The sequence below is a fragment of the Leptonychotes weddellii genome, chromosome 1, assembly GCF_054177405.1.
Source record: "Leptonychotes weddellii isolate Sample4059 chromosome 1, ASM5417740v2, whole genome shotgun sequence".
Lineage (NCBI taxonomy): Eukaryota > Metazoa > Chordata > Mammalia > Carnivora > Phocidae > Leptonychotes > Leptonychotes weddellii.
In genome coordinates this window covers 89,068,628-89,080,444 of record NC_138369.1, presented here as the reverse complement: position 1 = coordinate 89,080,444, position 11,817 = coordinate 89,068,628, and the positions used below count along the sequence as shown (strand labels likewise).

At 36.3% G+C, this 11,817-nt stretch overlaps 1 pseudogene; it reads left to right on the top strand.

Annotated features, from left to right (window-relative positions):
- The first annotated feature begins 327 nt into the window (after positions 1 to 327).
- On the top strand, positions 328 to 1,658 carry LOC102734521 (eukaryotic translation initiation factor 3 subunit E pseudogene; annotated as a pseudogene).
- The last annotated feature ends 10,159 nt before the right edge of the window (positions 1,659 to 11,817 follow it).

The window sequence follows — 11,817 nt, the reverse complement described above, 5'->3', positions numbered from 1 at the left end:
AACACACATACACACAACAAAATTATACAATCTTGGAAACTAAGACTGAGCAGTAGTGTAGGGTCAGAATCTGGAAACAATTTTACCTAAGTATAAAGCTACCAAGTCCTGCTAAAAAATATAATCTTGATCACATAAAGAAAAAAGTAGAAGCATAGCCGATGCTCAATAAACATGAATAAATGAATGAATGAAGTCATTAGAAGAAAAACAAGGTGAGTGGTGTGTCGTGGAAGCTGACAGAAGTAACTGCTTCAATGAAGGCAAAGAAAATCTAGCTAACACTCTGGATGTATTAAAAGTGAAAACAGCTTCTTCCATAGCGAGATGGCGGAAGATGACTTGACTACTTGCATGGCACCCTTTTTGGATCCGCATTTGGCTTCCCTTCTCTGCATAGGAGAGAGCGATAATGAAAAAGACTCATTACAAGGGAAATTAGATCTTCTTATTGATACCGACATGGTAGGTTTTGTTATGGACATATGCAAAAACCTTTATTCTGATGATATTCCATGTGCTTTGAGAGAAAAAAAAACCCACAGTTGTTGCACAACTGAAACAGCTTCAGGCAGAGACGGAACCAGTCGTGAAGAGATTTGATCCAGAAACTATACGGCAGACAGGGTCAACCAGAGATGGTCGGATGCTGTTTGACTAACTGGTGGACAAGCTTAATTTTAGGCAGGAATATTTAGATACACTCTACAGGTATGCGAAAGTCCAATATGAATGTAGGAATTACCCTGGAGCAGCAGAATATCTTTACTTCTTTAGAGTGTTAGTTCCAGCAACAGATAGAAATGCTTTGAGTTCACTCTGGGGAAAACTGCTGACTTCTGAAATCTTAATGTGGAATTGGGATGCCTCTATGGAAGACTTTGCATGGTTAAGAGAGACCACAGAAAATAATTCTGTGATCTCTCCATTTCATTTTCTTCAGCAGCAGACATGGCTTGTCTACTGGTCTTGGTTTGTTTTCTTCAACCACCCCAAAGGGCGTGATAACATTATTGATCTCTTCCTTAACCAGCCACAGTATCTTAATGTAATTCAGACAATATATCCATGGATACTGCACTATTTGACTACATCCATCATAACAAACAAAGATGTTTGAAAATGCCAACAGGTGCTAAAATATTTGGTTAAATTTATTCAACAGGAGTCTTACACATTTAAAGACCCAATGACAGGATTTGCTGAATGCTTATCTGTTAACTTTGGCTTTGATGGGGCTCCGAAAAAGCTGAGGGAATGTGAATCAGTACTTGGGAATGATTTCTTCTTGGTGGCTTGTTTTGAAGATTTCATTGAAAATGCTCCTCTCTTCATACTTGAGACTTTTTGTCTCATCTAGAGGGGTGTATCAGCTATTAACATGTTGACAGACAAACTGAACATGACTCCAGAAGAAACTGAAAGGTGGCTTATAAATTTGATTATAAATGCGAGATTGGATGCCAAAATTGACTCTAAATTAGGTCATGTGGTTATGGGTAACGAAGCAGTCTCACCCTAATCAGCAAGTGATTGAAAAGACCAAAAGCCTTTCATTTAAAAGCCAGATGTTGGCCATGAATATTGAGAAGAAACTTAATCAGAATAGTAGGTCAGAGGCTCCTAACTGGGCACCTCAGGACTCTGGCCTCTACTGAAGAAGTGTATAAAGACAAGATGAAAAAACTATGAAATAAAGATGAAGTAAAAAGCCATTACATAAAGGGTGATGTACATTTTAGAAACAATTAACATATTGTGTATAAATTTTAAGGAATTTGAATAAAATTGGCTGTGTCTCATTTTTTTTTAAAAAGCAAAAGTGAGTTTGGGGAGCTAAAAGAAACCTGGAATCATATTGGATATTAAATAACATTCTGTCCTGATTAACATTTAGTTATGGTTTGAAAATTTTAAATCTGTAAAATAATTCATACATCAATTCAGCAAATGAAACAATTACTGAGCATCAGGATACACACTTGGGATATAAAATGAAATTAAGTATCTGCTTTTCAGGTATCCCTGTGGACAACAACAAGCAGGGGAAGGTGGGAATCAGTAGAGTAGGAAAAACTCAAAGAGAGTTTGTTAGACTTGAGAGGTTAAGTTCAAGGAATACCAAGTGCTGAGTGAGGGATCAGGAATAACTTAGGGAAAATTAAGCAATTGACTCTAAAAGAGAGCTGATCATATTCCTTTCATAGTAAGAAAATAATAGAATGTCCCTACACATACAACAAGAGTGGAGTTAAGCATGACATCAAGGAGACAGATGTGGACAAATGTCTCAGCCAAGGGTGATGCAGTAAGGTGCATAAATAGGACAATGTTAACAATATTATCCATGGTGGGGCAATTTCTAGACAATCCTCAAATATTGTCCAGTGAAGCTCAAAAATTTCTTCCAGATGGTTTTCCTAACATGTCTACTATTATATTTATTCTTTGACTTATGGGATTAATAATTTATTTAATAAACTCTGTTATTAATTTTTGCAAGACTCACTGAAAGGAGCCATGAAGTCTGGAAAAGTGGTTTTCCAGTAGCTCACGGGATAGCCATGTTTTCTAAAAAAGATCTTTGCTTTCATCAAAAGAAGGTGGAGTTTGGTTTAGGGAGAACAATGCTTTAAGACTGGCTAATTCAAGTGCTTATAATCTACTAATATTTAATTTCATAATTCCAAGTCCTAATGCAGAGCATTTTGGCCATAAAATTGCTCTGAGCTTCGCATACCTCAACTGTATGATAGAGGTAATGGAGACTTCACAAGATCACTGGGAAAATTAAATTAGATGATAGATAGTAAACCATAGTACAATGTACAGAACCGCATAAATTCATTTTTTAAATTTTGTTTTGACTTGATTTCCTAACTATACACTAAAAAAATCCCCATGATTGACTTAGTTTCCATAATTCATATTTGAATTTTCTTGTAGTCATAAAAAATCCTGGCAGTGAACTTCTCAAGTGGTTAAAGTCACTTGACCTTTAACCCCTTGCTTTAAAAATCTCTCAAGAGATATGTTAAATGGCCCAGAAATATATTGCCTGTCATGTCTTATTGCTTAATTAATAGCCAACTATGCTGATGCCCTGTATGGACTGCCCTGAAGTAATTGTGAACTGATCTTGTACTCAAGGAAATGAATTGACTCCACAACATCAGCACGGTCATAGAGCATTTACTGTATTTAAATTTCCACAACCCTTAGAATAGACAGAGCATGCAAGGGCTGGTTAACTGAGCACACAAACATCAGCTGAGCAGATAAAAATGTTCTGTTGCTTACCGTGCCACACAGGGAATCATTCATTATTGGTTTCTGGAAACTGCTTTGTGAATCAAGTAAAAAGCTACCAAGTAGTAAGCATTTTTATTTTAGCCATATTTGTGATAAAGCTGGAAGTCACTGAATTATTTTAATAATAATAAAAAATCATGGTTTGAAATTGTTCCATTTGAAGATAAACAGAACTCTGGAGGATGGGAAGCAAATTTATTGTGAAAGTTCATGATTTGAAATGGGTGGTAGAAAGTATATCCCAAAATAAAGGAAAAACTAGTAATATTTTAAATTCTTTTTCTTTCAATATAGAGAGCAATATGACTTGCTGATGAAATGTCACCAAATAATTTCGGATCTTTCCTAATGAATACAAGGTATTTATGATTAAATATGAATTTTAATCCTCTCAGAGTCTCGAATTTACTCACCTATAGAGAACTCAGATCACTAGTATTTAGAGATGCATTATAGTATCCTCAAAATAACATTTTCAATATGTCTATGAAGCTATGACATTTCTAGCTTTAAAAACTTACTTTAAGCCACTTTGAGGGGGGGAAATGGGTGCAGATATATCCCTCAATTTGAAAGCAACCATCCCCTCGCCTGGGTTCTGGGCAAGGAAGAGAGGGAAAAAAATGGAGAGAGAAGTAATTGGCAAGGAAAGATACAAGAAAAAGAAAGATCAATGAAAAGGAGAAAAGTAGAGAGAGGACCATGTGAGTAAGCAAACCAGGATAACTTCAAATTCCTCCGATATGGGAAAACTGAGTCAAAGCTCTCAGGACCAAGCAGTGCCATAGTGTTACTTATAAATCAAAATGCTCTATTTTTAAAATAAGGTGACTTTTTCAAAAATCATTAAACTAATTTTTAATTTCATCTTGGCATAATGACACTTTTCCCATTTCCTCACTGCCAAATCTACTCACGAGAGTAAATAGGCAGAGCACGTGACCAGGAGTGTTCCAGCCCTGTTGCAGTTACTCAGAGGCAACTGCAGAACACATTTATTTAGGACACCACACATCCCTAGAGTGCGTATTTGTTTTATAGTCTTGGCTTCTCAACCTGACCCCTCTCCAGGCTGCCAAAAGTAACATCATTCAATTTGTAACTCAATGTTTCACCAACAAGATACGTGTTCTGTAGACATAGGGAAGACAGAAATCTTTGAAACTAAAAGGTGCCTGGATTAATGGGGCTGACATGCAGCCCAACACTAAACGGCAAAGGACCAATGAAAACAATCACTGTGTCCTGTGTCAATTCTGTCTTTAGGTAACTTTGCCTTCCTGCCTAACACGTGGATTTTGTATCATCCTTAAGTTACTGTAATATTGAGACATGAAATTTGGAGGATTTGAAATAAATGTAGCTAAATGGAACGTTTGGATGAAGAATCTCTGGTTTGTTCAGATCTGTTAAAGTAATAGGGAAAGGCACAAAGGATCAAGGCAAGAAAGGCCCCAATCTTTGTTCGATGAGTGATAAAACAGCATTACTTGGGGAAAATTGGCCTGACCTTCACCTACATGATGCTTCCGCTGCCTCAGTGATTCTTGCTTTGCTCTGATTAGGTAAAGACTGCCCCTTTCCCTGCAGGAAAAGTCAAAGAACAAAAAGGGGAAAAATTCTTGACTTAACTATAAAGGGTTTATTTTTTTAATCACAGTTGGGCTCATCCAAGCCAGTTTCTAATCTTATTTTTTTAGGCTAAAAAAAAAAAAAAAAAAAAGAAAGAAAGAAAAAGAAAAAAAAAACCTCTCTTTTATAAGAAATTCTTTGGATCATTTTCTTTACAACCTCTAGTCTAGATCTCAACTCACATTTCTTGGATGTATTTAAAAAAAAAAAACTCTTCCTCATTTGAAATGATAGCTTTTTCATTTCTTTTAGGCTCTGGTCTAAGCTCTGTCAGGAATGGATGGAAGGGAGAAAGACACAAGACCCCCTCAGCTAGCTGGAACAGCAAGTAAAATGCATCAGTTGCCAGAATCCTGCCACCATTCCAAGGAAACCTAAAGCGGGTTCCCACCCCCACCCCTCTGTGGATGCCCATGGAAGGCAGAGCTCCATGGAATCATAATATTAAGTTGCAGACTCTGCCTGTTCGTATAGACCAGAGCTTTTCTGTGACATTACTGTCAAACAGCCCCCTGTGTGACTAATATTTTTAACAGCATGCTATTTAAAATTTGACAAGGATATAATAATTCATTCTTCAGATAGTCAACATACTATGAGAGTAAGTCATGTCTTCAAAGTATCTTTCAAAGGGGCTATTAAAAGTAGGTTAAGTTTTTCCCCCTACAGCATGCAATTTCATTTTGGCTCTACCACTTCAACCACATAAAATTAAATTTTGACTTGAGAGTGACCTACTGAAAATTAGATGGAAAAATAAGGGGAAAGATTGAAATTACTGATTCAAAGGAAACTAACATGTCTGTCTGCAATTTAGGATACAGTTTGCTAAGCCCTCTGAGAATCTTATGTTTCTGGTAGTCAGTATTTTCCTCTTAGGATTCAGATTGTATTTTTAATGGAAATGTTGTAGAATTTAATGGAATGTAATATCTTGTGATATATAGACTTAAGGCAACACAGGAAAAAATTATCCACACATATTTTCTGCCATAATCCTCCTCTCTACTCCCAGCCTTCTTATAACCTATGATCTAGCCACCCAAATCAACCAGACATTCTCTAAAATAAACTACACTCTTTAAAACTCCTCTACCGTTGTTACCTGCTAGTCCTCCTTTGAAATTCTTTTTTCACCAACAATCAAAATTTATTCTAAATTTTTATAAAAATAAAATGACTTCGAAGTCTCCACTTTTAGAAGAGTATAAGGCAATAGAAATTAATGTGATTATCCTAACAAGAGTAGAACGTGAGTGCTTAGAGAAGACTTAGAGACATTTACTGCAGAACTACAAGTAGTAGATTCCACTGAGGCTGGGGGAATCACAAAAATGTTGTAGAATATTTCACCAACGGATTTTTGGTGTCTTCTACTTTGACTTGTTTTGATCATTAAATTTCTATTTCTTTAAACTTTTGTATGTGTATTTAGATATATATGTACACACAACCATATACCTGTCGGTCAGGATAGGTTGGGCTGTGCTGTGGTAACGAGCAACACTAAACCGTCAATGGATTAACACAACGAAAAGCGAATTTTTGATCAGGCAAATCCACGGCAGTCTCCTTGGTCACTTTCCACGGCACCTGTGCTCCACATGTTACTTGGCATTCTGGCAGGCTTTGCTCCTGTTCGCATACCTCTGTGATCATGTCTGCAGAAGAGCAGGAAGAGAGTTCAAGTAATCGAATGCTTCACCCAGCCCCTCTGCTCATATTTCATTGGCCAAAACATGTCCCATGGCTAAAGCCCACCATCAAGGGGGCAGAGGAGTGCAATTTCCCCATTTGCCTCATAGAAGACGAGAACCAGAGATTGGTGATCAGTAGCGCCTATCAGAAATGCAGACAGAATTTTTCAGTCCAAAGCCTCGCTCTTGTTTTATCTCCAAATTACTCTCATCTTCACTCTGTGGCTTATAATTATTGCCAAGAGCAAAGTGTATTAAAAAGCTAACACTACTGGCATTCATCCACAGATACTGATTTATTTTACCATTACTTGAACAAAGAAGAACATCATCCTTCAAGGTCACAAATGTTTTTGGCATCTAAATGTATCTGTTTAGCATAACCTCTCACGAAGCATTGACAGTATTGGAAAGAGTGAACCAAGTAACAAGAATATGTTACAAAATCACCCACAGTAAGAATGACCTAAGTGGCATATGAAGTAAAAAGCCTCAAAAACAGGTTAATATTTTCCTTTTCTATTCTTTTATAGTAGAAATGTGTGGTCTATACCTGCCGATTTTAACTGCTTGGCAATTCTTCCAAGGATTTACTCATACCATGCATTTAATGACAAATGTATCGGCATCATCTGAGATGGGAACTGAGATGCTCAAAACTGCAGTCAGTATCTCCTATTGCTTTATACTCCATCAAAGATGATGCAAGCTGACTTCAAAGGGAGCTCAGTACTTGCATCAACTCTGCAGGGGTGTTGAGTAAAATGAGGAATGAAAAAAAAAGGAACACCATTATGTTTTGAATTTCAAGTCCTAAATCATTATTTCCTAGCTGTGCATGAGGTTACGTAGACAGAAAGTAAAATGACAACTGGTCATGTCATTGGGATGATGATATAGGAGGATCAGGAAGCTTAAGAAGAGGAATTTTTTTAAAGTCACATTAAAAAAAATCTCTCTCCCCTGGTGTTCAGATATTCCTAGGACATTTTTCAGTGATGGAGCGACACTCTGGTACCCCCATAATGTCCAGGTGCCTGCTGGGGATTGACCTGTTTCAGAACTCTCTTCTCAGGAGCAATAATGTGCTACCCCTGAAGATAATTAAATGTGAGGTATCCAAATAGTCACTTACGTCTGCTGTTGGGCCTCTATTTCTAAACGGGAATTTGTATGGCTATTTGTCAGTAATGGAGAATTCACTTGTTATTAATCTTCAAAAACTACAAGTATTCAATTTTATTTTACAAATACATTTATTTTGCCATTCCAAAGTGTGTACAAAACACTGTTTCCCACTCCGTGCTATATTCATAGTGTGGATTTAAAGGCCTAAAAGAAATTCACATGATCCATTTATTTAAAAAAAAAATCTTTTAAAGTACCTAAGTATTTAGTTACAGTCAAATTTCTAAAATAATATTTATATTGAAATGTGTGTGTATGTGTGTGTATTTATGTGTGTGCATATTTAGTGACAAAAGGCAAAATAATTTATAGTGCCAATTCTGGATATATATTTAAACAAGACAGAATTCATATTTATTTGAAAAGCAAGAATGCCTCTGGATTTAGTTAAGTATCTCAGTTATAGTAACATGTGATTTATAATGTTTCTGGAAGTGTTTTTTACAGCATTGCTTTTTAAAAATAAATGAGGAAAATTTCAGCCAAGGCTGTACTTAAATTAGTGTTACGATACAGCATGAAGCACCAGAAAAGCACAAAAGGCAAAATGAAGCCAGAACTTATTGTGTTTTTCCTGGTCTCAGTAGAGGAGAAACAGCCTTTACCATAAAAACTTGGCTTTTTTTGAACTGAACTGTTACATTAGGTGACCTTAAAGCATTTATTACATAATGGCTTTTTGTTCATTCTACAGTTTTGAAAACACATATCCACATCCCATAGAATCAGGTGATCATTGATAAAGAATCTTGATAGTACTTCTTAGACTTGTTAATGATTACACTACCGGCATGTCCCCATTTTTCCAGAGCTGCTCCTGTCACCATTCCTCATTGAAGTACTTCATGTTTTCTTTATCGATATTGCTAAAAGCTCTCTTTTCACCATAGTTCCTGAACTTTATCTTTTGTGCCTTATGTACATTTACCTTTATGAACATCATAGTCTTTAGATCAGTGGTTTCCAAAGTAGGGTACATGCAACTTAGCATCTGTGCAAGTCAATTCTTTAAGTAAAAATGTATATAAATATACTTCATCATTTCTATTTTTGTTTATGCTTTATAAAGTAAAGGGTGTATTACATATAAAAACTTGTATTTTATTTTTGTGGGTTTTTTGTTTTTTTATTTAAATTCAATTTAATTAACATATACTGTATTATTAGTTTCAGAGGTAGACTTCGGTGATTCATCAGTTGCATATAATACCCAGTGCTCATTCCATCAAGTGCCCTCCTTAATACCCATCACCCAGTTACCCCATCACCCCACCCACCTCCTCTCCAGTAACCCTCAGTTTGTTTCCTAGAGTTAAGAGTTTCTTATGGTTTACCTCCCTCTCTGTTTTCATCTTATGTTATTTTTCCTTCCCTTCCCCTGTGTTCATCTGTTTTGTTTCTTAAATTCCACATGAGTGAAATCATATGGTATTTGTCTTCCTCTGACTGACTTATTTCACTTAGTATAATACCCTCTAGCTCCATCCATGTCGTTGCAAATGGCAAGATTTCATTCTTTTTGATGGCTGCATAATATTCCATTGTATATATATTCCACACCTTCTCTCTCCATTCATCTGTCGATGGACATCTGGGCTCTTTCCATATTTTGGCTAAAAATACTTGTATTTTAATTTAAAAAATAAATATATTGGGATATGCTCTTAAACATTTATAAAAAGAAGGATACACAATAAAAAGGTTTCAGATCACTAGTCCAGATGTCATTAAGCAAACCTTAAAGATATATTCATTATACTTTAAATGGCCAGCTGTAGTTTTAAATTAATACAGAATGTACTTAGATTGGCAATGGAAAAATTATTGGTATCAGATAGTAATTTTGTCAGGGATTCAGCATGGCATCACTCAGGAACTATCCTAATGGACAGGACTCATGCTTCTCAGATACACTAGATTTGTCTAATAGAGTATTTTGTTTCCTAATATAAAGTGCCTGATCTATGAAATTAGATTTAATTTTGATATAGGAAATTAGTTTTACATGTAAAGTTGTTAGCTAATAATTTAAAAGTCAAATATTTCTAAATAAGACTAGTAACTTTCTGTTTGAACACTTTCTGCTCCTGGTATGTGTCTACATATTATGATGAGTAGAGAATAATTGTCAATGAAAGGGGGGTCCCCTAATCCAGAAACACTGAGACCTTGTATGCAGCATTTAACATCATCTTTAAAAAAAAAGAGAGATTTTATTTATTCATTTGAGAGAGAGAGAGAGCACAAGCGGAAGGGAGAAGGAAAGGGAGAAGCAGACTCCCCACTGAGCAGGGAGCCCGACGTGGGGCTCGAACCCAGGACCCTGGGATCATGACCTGAGCTGAAGGCAGATGCTTAACCGACTAAGCCAGCCAGGCACCCCCAACATTTCATTTTTTGAACCTGCAAGACTCCAACTTCATAAATCAATTTTGATAGAAGTAGAATGCTAAGGAGCATTTTTAAATTAACATGCTGTACAGACATGCTTGTGAGTAAGAGGTGATTTTTTTTGTACCTTCAGAGAGCCTAGAAGATACAATTACTGAAATGCTTTGCTGTTATAGGAATGGCATTGCTTGTTTCTCCTTTTAAAAAAAATCAACTACTTTAATAAAATTCACAAACCTATGTATTCTAATACTTAAGATGATATATATATTTTTAAATTCCTGTATCATCAGAGCAGCCTTCTCATCCCAAAAATACCACAATAGCCTTACTCTCTGCCTCATTTCTTCTCTCCCTCCCTTTCTCTCTCTCCCTCTCTCTCTCTCTTCCCTCCCCAATCCTGCCCTTCCCTTCTTTTCTGTCTTCCCCCTCTATCTTATTCTTTTTCTATTACTGACTTTCTCAATCACCACACAGGATATAGGATATAAAACAACCTTTTATTTCCCAACATTTTCTTCTTGAACCTATAGTCCCTTTTCTCTGAGTAATTTCTTTTAAATAATGGATGTTTCTTAGAGCAATAGTCTTAAGTTTTAAGAGCACTGAAATTTCCATTATTCTATTACATATATTCTTCTGCGCCAAAATGAAGAAACACACTTTAAAAATGTATTTTCTACAGTGAGTAATATGGTTTGATCAATCATCAATAAAGTCCTAATAACTTCCTGCTTGGTATGTTGGTACATTAAGGGGTGGGGCTAGGCACTGTGTCAAGCTAGGGCAATAAGACTAAAAAATAACAAAAATGAGGCCAAGAATAAAAGGTGTTAAATGCTACATTCCACAGAGTTCCCGAACAAACTCAAAAAAGAGAAAAAGAAAAGAAACACACACACACGTTCTGATGAAGAAATTGGAATGATTTTGGTAGAAATACGGGATTTTATCTGGACCTAGAAGGATGGGTAGTTGTCAGTGGGTTAGGGAAGAGTGAATATCAAAAGGAGGCCACTGATTTCAGATAGAAGGTGTGGCCTGGGCATATTTAAACTTTAGGTCCTAAGCTAAACTGCAGATAACCTCGCTGCCCCTTTCCACCTCCATCTTCCACGACCCTTCCATGGAGGTAGAAGTGATCCACATGTGATTTGGGCATTAAATCAACAGATGATATTTTGGGAGTACCTACTATATTCCTGACACTATTCTGTGTATTAGGGATATATCACTGAAAAAATAAATGGACAAAAACCCTCTCCCCTACCCCTGCCCCAACCCATTTGAACTAGAACAGCAACCCATAAAAGTCTATACCTAAAACGCCAGAAAATATTCTAAAACATCATGGCTATGTTTCAGTAGTCCTTGAGATGACCAGTGTCATAGACTACCCTGATACCCATTTGAAATCCTAAAGCTTAACTTAGCTTTTCTAAACCCAGTGTAGTTTGACATTAGACTGGGAATTGGCCTGTCTCTATGCAGTAACGCTACAACTAAGCTTCCAGCCTGCCTCACCTGTTACAATTTAGTAAGAAAAATAAATGACAGCAGATGTTATACCCAGTTACATTAGGGAGAATTACATCCA